The sequence below is a fragment of the Leucoraja erinacea genome, chromosome 13 (genome assembly GCF_028641065.1).
Source record: "Leucoraja erinacea ecotype New England chromosome 13, Leri_hhj_1, whole genome shotgun sequence".
Taxonomy (NCBI): Eukaryota; Metazoa; Chordata; class Chondrichthyes; order Rajiformes; family Rajidae; genus Leucoraja; species Leucoraja erinaceus.
This window is the reverse complement of record NC_073389.1, coordinates 44,839,265-44,847,469: the sequence shown is the minus strand read 5'-3', so window position 1 is coordinate 44,847,469 and position 8,205 is coordinate 44,839,265.

The following is an 8,205-nucleotide window of genomic DNA, read 5'->3' as shown; positions in this document are numbered from 1 at the left end:
TGGACAGACCTTTCAGGTGAGGCAGAGGTTCACTTGCACCTCCTCCAACCTCACATACTGTATCCGTTGTTCAAGATGAGGACTCTTATACATCAGCGAGACCAAATGCAGACTGGGCGATCGTTTCGCAGAACACCTTCGCCCAGCCTGCTTGAACCAACTTGATCTCCCGGTTGCTGGACACTTTAATTCTCCTTCCCATTCCTGCACAGGCCTTTCTGTCCTCTGTCTCCGCCATTGTCAGAGTGAGGCTAAATGCAAATTGGAGGAAGGGCATCTCATAATTCGCTTGGGCAGCTTGCAGCCCAGTGGTTTGAGTATTGATTTCTCTCATTTCAGGTAGCCCCGGCATTCCCTCTCTCTCTTCCTCTTCCCCACCCAGGTCGCAATAGCTACTCGTTTTCACCCTACAAACAGCTTAAAATGGCCACTTTCCTTTATCATCGTTACTTTTTTTGCATATCTTTCATTCATTGTTCTTTACGTGGATAAATGTGAGGTTATCCACTTTGGTGGCAAAAACAGGAAAGTAGACTATTATCTGAATGATGGGCAATTAGGAAAAGGGGAGATGCAACGAGACCTGGGTGTCATGGTACACCAGTCATTGAAAGTAGGAATGCAGGTGCAGCAGGCAGTGAAGAAAGCAAATGGTTTGTTAGCATTCATAGCAAAAGGATTTGAGTACAGGAGCAGGAAGGTTCTACTGCAGTTGTACAGGATCTTGGTGAGACCACACCTGGAGTATTGCGTACAGTTTTGGTCTCCTAATCTGAGGAAAGACATTCTTGCCATAGAGGGAGTACAGAGAAGGTTCACCAGACTGATTCCTGGGATGCCAGGACTTTCATATGAAGAAAGACTGGATAGGCTCGGCTTGTACTCGCTAGGAATTTAGAAGATTGAGGGGGGATCTTATACAAACTTACAAAATTCTTAAGGGGTTGGACAGGCTAGATGCAGGAAGATTGTTCCCGATGTTGGGGAAGTCCAGAACAAGAGGTCACAGTTTAAGGATAAGGGGGAAATCTTTTAGGATGAGATGAGAAAAACATTTTTCACACGGAGAGTGGTGAATCTCTGGAATTCTCTGCCACAGAAGGTAGTTGAGGCCAGTTCATTGGCTATATTTAAGAGTGAGTTAGATGTGACCCTTGTGGCTAAAGGGATCAGGGGGTATGGAGAGAAGGCAGGTACAGGATACTAAGTTGGATGATCAGCCATGATCATATTTAATGGTGGTGCAGGCTCGAAGGGCCGAATGGCCTACTCCTGCACCTATTTTCTATATTTATTTCTGCATATCACCGTCTATATCTCCCGTTTCCCTTATCCCTAACCAGTCTGAAGAAGGGTCTCGACCCAAAACGTCACCCATTCCTTCTCTTTCAGAGATGCTGCCTGTCCCGCTGAGTTACTCCAGCTTTTTGTGTCTATCTACCATCTCTAAACTAAATGTGAATCACACCAGTGGTTTCTAACTATATTGCCCAGTTTCTCTGTAATTTCCAGTGCAATTAGCTAATGACATTGTGTTAGTATTCAGTCCTTCCAACAGATAAAATTGCATTCAGAATGAGAAGCAACACTGATAGAGGTTTTAAAATGAAGAGTTCACTAGAGTTGACGTGGAAATCTTTTCCCCACTGAGAAAACTCCTGGAAGTGATGGCATTACAGGAAGTTTTATCTGAGGCCGATTTACTAAGAGCTGTAAGCAAAGCTTCCAGTAAAGGCAGGTTCTACACAGATTTGTTTCTTAAGAACTTATTTTTGTCTGAGCGCACATTGGGACTAGGGTTAGTATTCACGGACTCCTTCCATGGCCTGTTTGGTGATTGTTATTCCAAGTTATTAAGAGGGAGGCCATTCGGCCCATTAAGTTCGGTTTACAGGGGAGCAATCCCATCATTCCAATTCCCCTTATTTTCTAGTAGCTCTGAAACCCGTTCTCCCTCACACCTTCCCACTAACTCCCCTTTTACTCAATTGCCTTTAACCTATTGTAAGAGGTATATTATAGTCGCCAGTTAGCCCACCAGTACCTCCTTGGGATGTGGGAGGAAATCAAAGATCCGGGGCTAAACCCATGTGATTACAGGGAGAATATGTAAACTACACACACATAGCATCTGAGGTCAGGAGTGAACCCAGGAATCAGGAAAGGAATGTGGGACAGCTGCACTATACTGCTGTCATGCTCATTCATTGAATTAATAGCAGTTGTATTTCTTTCATTTCTTTCTGTCCCAAATCCTAACCCAATTGAATCCAACATCTGAATAGAGTTACCCGAACCTCACCTTTCACCATGCCATGCTCAGCATCCAATGCATCATTCATCATCATTACCACCACTGTCAATGTGCTCCCACCATTAGTCACATCTTCCTGTCCACACCCATTTCTGCTTTCTGTGGAGACCATTCTCTCCACAACTTCTTGGTTCCCTGGCTTAAATATATGAGGTTCTGAGAGGGTTTGAAAGGATGGTCAAATAGAGATGCCTGGAAATAGGAATGCAGTTTCAGAATAATGGGTCACCTATTGAAGTTCAAGTTCAAGTTTACATTTATTGTCACTGTACCAATTGGTACAGCGAGATTTGGGTTGCCATGCCGACATACAAATAAAAATGAAACAACATACGATAGAATTTTGCATGAACACCCCCACACAGCGGAATCAACGTTTCCCACAGTGAGGGACGGCAATAAAATTTCAGTCATCTTCCTCTATGTTCACCCGTGGTCGGGGCCTATTCAGGCCTCCGCAGTCGCTGCAACGGCGGCCCGATGTTCGGGCCCTCTCACCGGATGACGGAACTCCGGCATCGGAAGAACACTCTCAGCGGCTTGGAGTTCCGAATCGGCCGCTTCCTACCCGGAGACCGCGGCTTCCGAAGTCCACAGGCCGAGCTGGGCGGAGCTCCGCACGGCAATCCTCGGCGAAAGATCCCAGGGCCCCGCGTTGTTAAAGTCAGCGCCGCCCATGGCTGGAAGCTCCGCAGACCACAGCTCCACAGCTTTCAAGTCAGCAGTCCCAGCACTCCACAGCTCCAACACGTCGACCCCCGGTAATGCATCGCCCACTCCGCGATGGTACTTCCGTGCTGTGCCGCTGCTGAAGCTGAAGCTCTGGCCTGTCACCGGCAGGAAAGGCCGTGCCAATCCAGATGGTAGGCCGCTAGAAGGGGGCAAAGACTCATCCTCGACCAGGTAGTGACTGAGATAAACAGTTTCCCCCTTACCCCCCCTCCCCCCCCACCCACATAAAAAGACTAAAAGACCTCCAAAACAAAACTTTTGACAGACTAAAAAATAAAAAAAAGAATGAAAGGACAAACAGCTGCAGGCAAGGCAGCCATACTCAATGGCGTCCCCTTCTGACTATTCCTAATTGAGCTGAAGATTAATCCCTTCTCTCAGTGTGTGAATCTTTGGAGTTCTTTATCCCAGAGAGCTGTGGAGGTGGAGTGATTGAATGTAATCAAAGCAGAGAGTGATGGATATTTCAAATACAAAGGGAAGAATCGGTGTCGGGGCAGAGTAGGAAATGTGAAGATAGGACCAGCCACCATCTTATTGAATGGAGAAAAGACTCAAGGGGCTAATTAACCCACTACAGCCCCTCATGTTTATAATGCATTTTTAGTGGCAATTAAATAATATGTATGCTTTGCGTTTAGGTTGTGCCAGCCACGCGAGCCAAGCTTAATGACGTTAGCTTTAATATCAGCATCATTGGCTTTCAAAGAGGAAGTGTGCAGGTGAACTTTCTGGCTGTCTTGAACAGGAACTCAACGGTCAATGTCTCCACATTGCAAAGGGCTGTTGGTGACGCAATCAAACAATTTGATGGTAACAGTTCAGTCATCATGACAGGCAAGTGTTGACGTGGTTGTTATGATTCAATTAATTCAGTTAATCGTTTGGTGTCCAGTATCGCTATGGAATTGCTCATATCGCCTCAAAACGTGGCACAGTGGCACAGTTAGCAGAGCTGCTGCCTCCCAGGTCCAGTGACCCAGGATCAGTCCTGATCTTGGGTGCTGTCTCTGTAGTGTGTGCATATTTTTTTCTGTGCCAGTGTGGGTTTCCGCTGGGTAGTCTGCTTCTCTCCCACCTTGTATTGGTGTGCACCTGGGTGTGTATATTGGCCATTTTAAATTATCCCTCCTGTCTGCACACGTGGTCAAATCTGACTGAAGTTGATGGTAATCTGCGAAGAATAACATTGAATAATCACGCCCATTCCTCTCAAAGCCCTTCCCTGTGCCCTGACTGGACTTGCACCCATTTCTTCTCCCCTTCCCCCTCCCCTAACAGCAATATTCCTATCTCTGGTCTCTCAATTCAAACCTTGTTTGTCCCTATCCCACACATTTTGTCTTTTCATCTCCGGCCTTTGTCCAACCATTTGCCTTTCAACTCCCATCCACACCCTCACCCGTATCCACCCATCACTCACCAGACTTTGTGCTGCCCTTACTCTCTTACAGTTCCCACCCAAAAACCCACCTATTTGTGTTCTTCAGAGAAGCTGCATGTCCCACTGAGTCACTCCAGCACTTTGTCTCATTTTTCGTAAGCCAGCATCTGCAGTTCCTTGTGTCTTTGTGTCTAAAATTGAATTTATGTCAAATTGGCACAGATTAGTGTAAATGGGTTCTTGATGGTTGGCACAGACTCTATGGATCAAAGTGCATGTTTCTGTGCTGTATCACTCATTATTCTATGACTGACTCTCCTCTCTGTTTACTGAAGTTGTGAAGCTGGAGGATTGACGAGGTGCAGATTGTATAGCTTGGGGATGGGATGTAGGAGGAGGGTGAGGGGAGGGTAGAGATAGATAAAAGGTCAGCCAGGGCTCAGGGGAGGGGAGGAACAGGCGGGGGAGAGGGCTTCCGGGGGAGAAAGGGGGGTGGGGGTGATTTTATTCTTAATGACAGTGATCTTTTTCTATATCAGGTACAACACTTACTACCACTGAGGCTCCTATCCAACCCCAGACTGTTCCAACAGTGCAAGTCAAGCCGGTCTCTCAAACCCCTGGATGGAAAATAGCTGTGATCGTTTTGGGAGTTATTCTGGGTGTAGCTGTTTTAATAAGCCTGGCAATTGTAACAGTAAGGATCTACCTCACGAAAATAACCAAGAATTATAACATGGATCCATCTGATATTATACGTCAAATCAACTATTCCAGTATTTAGCTAAGTCCTGTAAGACTGTGCAGTGTTGTTTAATTGAACAAATCAAAGAGCATTTAGCAGGACCTATCCAATTGTATTTGGCATCTGTGAAAGATGGATTACCTTGCACTTTCTATTTTGGATAATCATGGATATTAACGCCACAAGTCCAGGTGGGTCTTATGTTGTTCTCAGCTGCATGGATGGGGAACTTGTTTTCTGACTGGGATCTACAATTTTAAAGTAGCAAGAGCACTTACGTGAGATGATCTCCTGTCAGTGCTATGGGTATGTGGGTTGATGGCTCAGCTGGCCATTGAGCCATGCAAAATTGGGGGTTCCTAGGTTCTGTTCTGGTTGGCATCGAGTTCACAACTCACATTTGGCAGCTGGTAGTAACCTTCAAGTTGCTGCAGTAGAAGACCGGCCTTGATTAATTCTCCTTGTGATGGAATAGCCTCCTCACGCATAGAGACTGGATGGGTTCTTGATTAATACGGGTGTCCGGCATTAATGAGGAGAAGGCAGGAGATAGGGTTTGGAGGGAGAGATAGATCAGCCATGATTGAATGGCAAAGTAGATGGGCCGAATGGCCTAATTCTGTTCCTATCACTTATGACCTTCTCGACCAGAATAAGATGTCATGGAGAAAATCCAGAGAAAATGTGGAAATATAGAAAGATGAAAGAAAGCCACGTATTAAAAAATCTTTGGTCTTGCATCCGTTGGTAGTTCTGCCTGTAAAGGCTAAGTTACTGCAGAATTAATTAATATGCAATTTTATTTATTATACTTGACTGCTGGTGTTTTGAAATCAATTGTACTTACTATATTTTGCTAAGCGTTTTCTAATTTATTGCAAACTTCTGAAACAAATAATGTTATTTCGAGTTAAATCTGCAATCTGCGATAGGTTTTATTTTTTGTAAAAATTAGAAAGGAAGAGTCTGGAACAACCTTTATCTCCAGCAGTTTGAGAGCAGCAGGTGGATGGGTGGAATGGATGGATAGTTGTTTTAGATTTAAATGGTTAATGTTAATTTTTTTACATTTTCCAGGTTCCCGCATTTATGAAACCACGGCTTGGTTCCAATGGCAAACTAGCTTGCATTAGTCATTGATTTATTCAGCGTGATCTGCTGGGGTGGGCATTAATGCAATCAATGATTTGGGAGTTGTGAATGAATTGATTCATAGTTTGATTTGAACATGTTCACATTCACTGTGTAACATGGTCTTCTCAGGGGCTTAAGAAAATCAGTCTAGTTTAATTTTGAGATGCAGTGCGGAAATAGGCCCTTCAGACCGCCGAGTCTGCACCTGCCAGCGATCCCCACACATTGTCACTATCCTACACACACTAGGGACAATTTTTACATCTCTCCCAAGCCAAGAAACCTACAAACCCGTACATCTCTGGAGTGTGGGAAGAAACAGCGTTCTCGGAGAAAACCCACGCCGGTCACGGGGAGAATGTACAAACTCCGTACAGCCAAGCGCCCCTAGCCGGGATTGAACCTGGGTCTCTGGCGCTGTAAGGCAGCAACTCTACTGCTGCATCACCGTGCTGTCCTAATCGCCTCAATTAATAGACATATTTGAGGACTGACTGGTATAAATTGGATCTTATCCTGTATCTGTACATTGAATGCTTGATTGTAATCATGTATAATCTTTTTAGATTGGCTGGATAGTACACAACAAAAAAAGCCTATCACTGTACCTTGGTACACATGACAATAAATGAAACTATGCACAAACAATTTAGGGAGCTTCCTGAGAATAAACTAAGTAGTGTCTGATGTTCAAACTATTTCTTTTCTCTGGCATTATTGATCCTCGAGATATGCTCATTACTAAACAAACGTAGCTTTACTTCAAGGTACAAATTGGCATTTGCTGAGACTCTGATCAGCTGTTCTTGCTGTTCTTGCTGAAACACACAAAGGCAAATACTGATTAGTGATTACCCTTTTGCTAATTAAGGGTCAGTTTGCAAAGATCAAATTAAAATGATTCAATTACTTCAGTTGGATTTTCTCCAATGTGCTAACTGTTGTAGATGGAAGTGGAACACATGTAAGGGAAATTTCAATGCCTGAATATTCTTTTAATTTCCCTACAACGGAGCCATATATATTCAGATAGTTCTTGAGATAACAAGGTCAGCAGAATGCAAATTCATGGAAACAGGCCCTTCGGCCTACTGAGTCTGCACTGACCAATGATCAGCTGGACACTAGTTCTATCCCACACAGGAGAGATCATTTACACAAACCAATGAACCTACAAACCTGCACATCTTTGGAGTGTGGGAGGAAGTCAGGGTACCCGGAGAAAACCCACGTGGTCACAGCGGAGAATGTACAAACCCCGTACAGACAGCACCCACAGTCAGGATCGAGCCAGTGTCTCCGGCTTGTGCAAAAAAAAAAGGTAAGTGTTACTGATGACTGGTTAGATTACCATAAAAAAGAATGTTCTATTCTGAGGACATTTTAAAAGCATTGCACCGACATGACACATGCCTGCCTCTGAGTCAGAGGAATGTGGGTTGAAATCAGTACAACTTTATGGTAGACTGACAAACTGATAACATCAATCATTGTGACTGCCACTTTCTGGGTTGATGCCCATTTGTTCCAATCTCATATCCTTGCTGTTTGAACTAAGAGGTTAACACATAACAGTGGAATTTCATAGAAGTTTATGTCAACAGGGTAGTTATCATGCTGCCTGATTTCATCAGAAGAGATTAATTAAATCCCCAACCACCAATTTACCAATGAATAATTATTTGAGCAGGCATAACCATATAACCATATAACAATTACAGCACGGAAACAGACCATCTCTGCCCTACAAGTCCGTGCTGAACAATTTTTTTTCCCCTTAGTCCCACCTGCCTGCACTCATACCATAACCCTCCATTCCCTTCTCATCCATATGCCTATCCAATTTATTTGTAAATGATACCAATGAACCTGCCTCCACCACTTCCACTGGAAGCT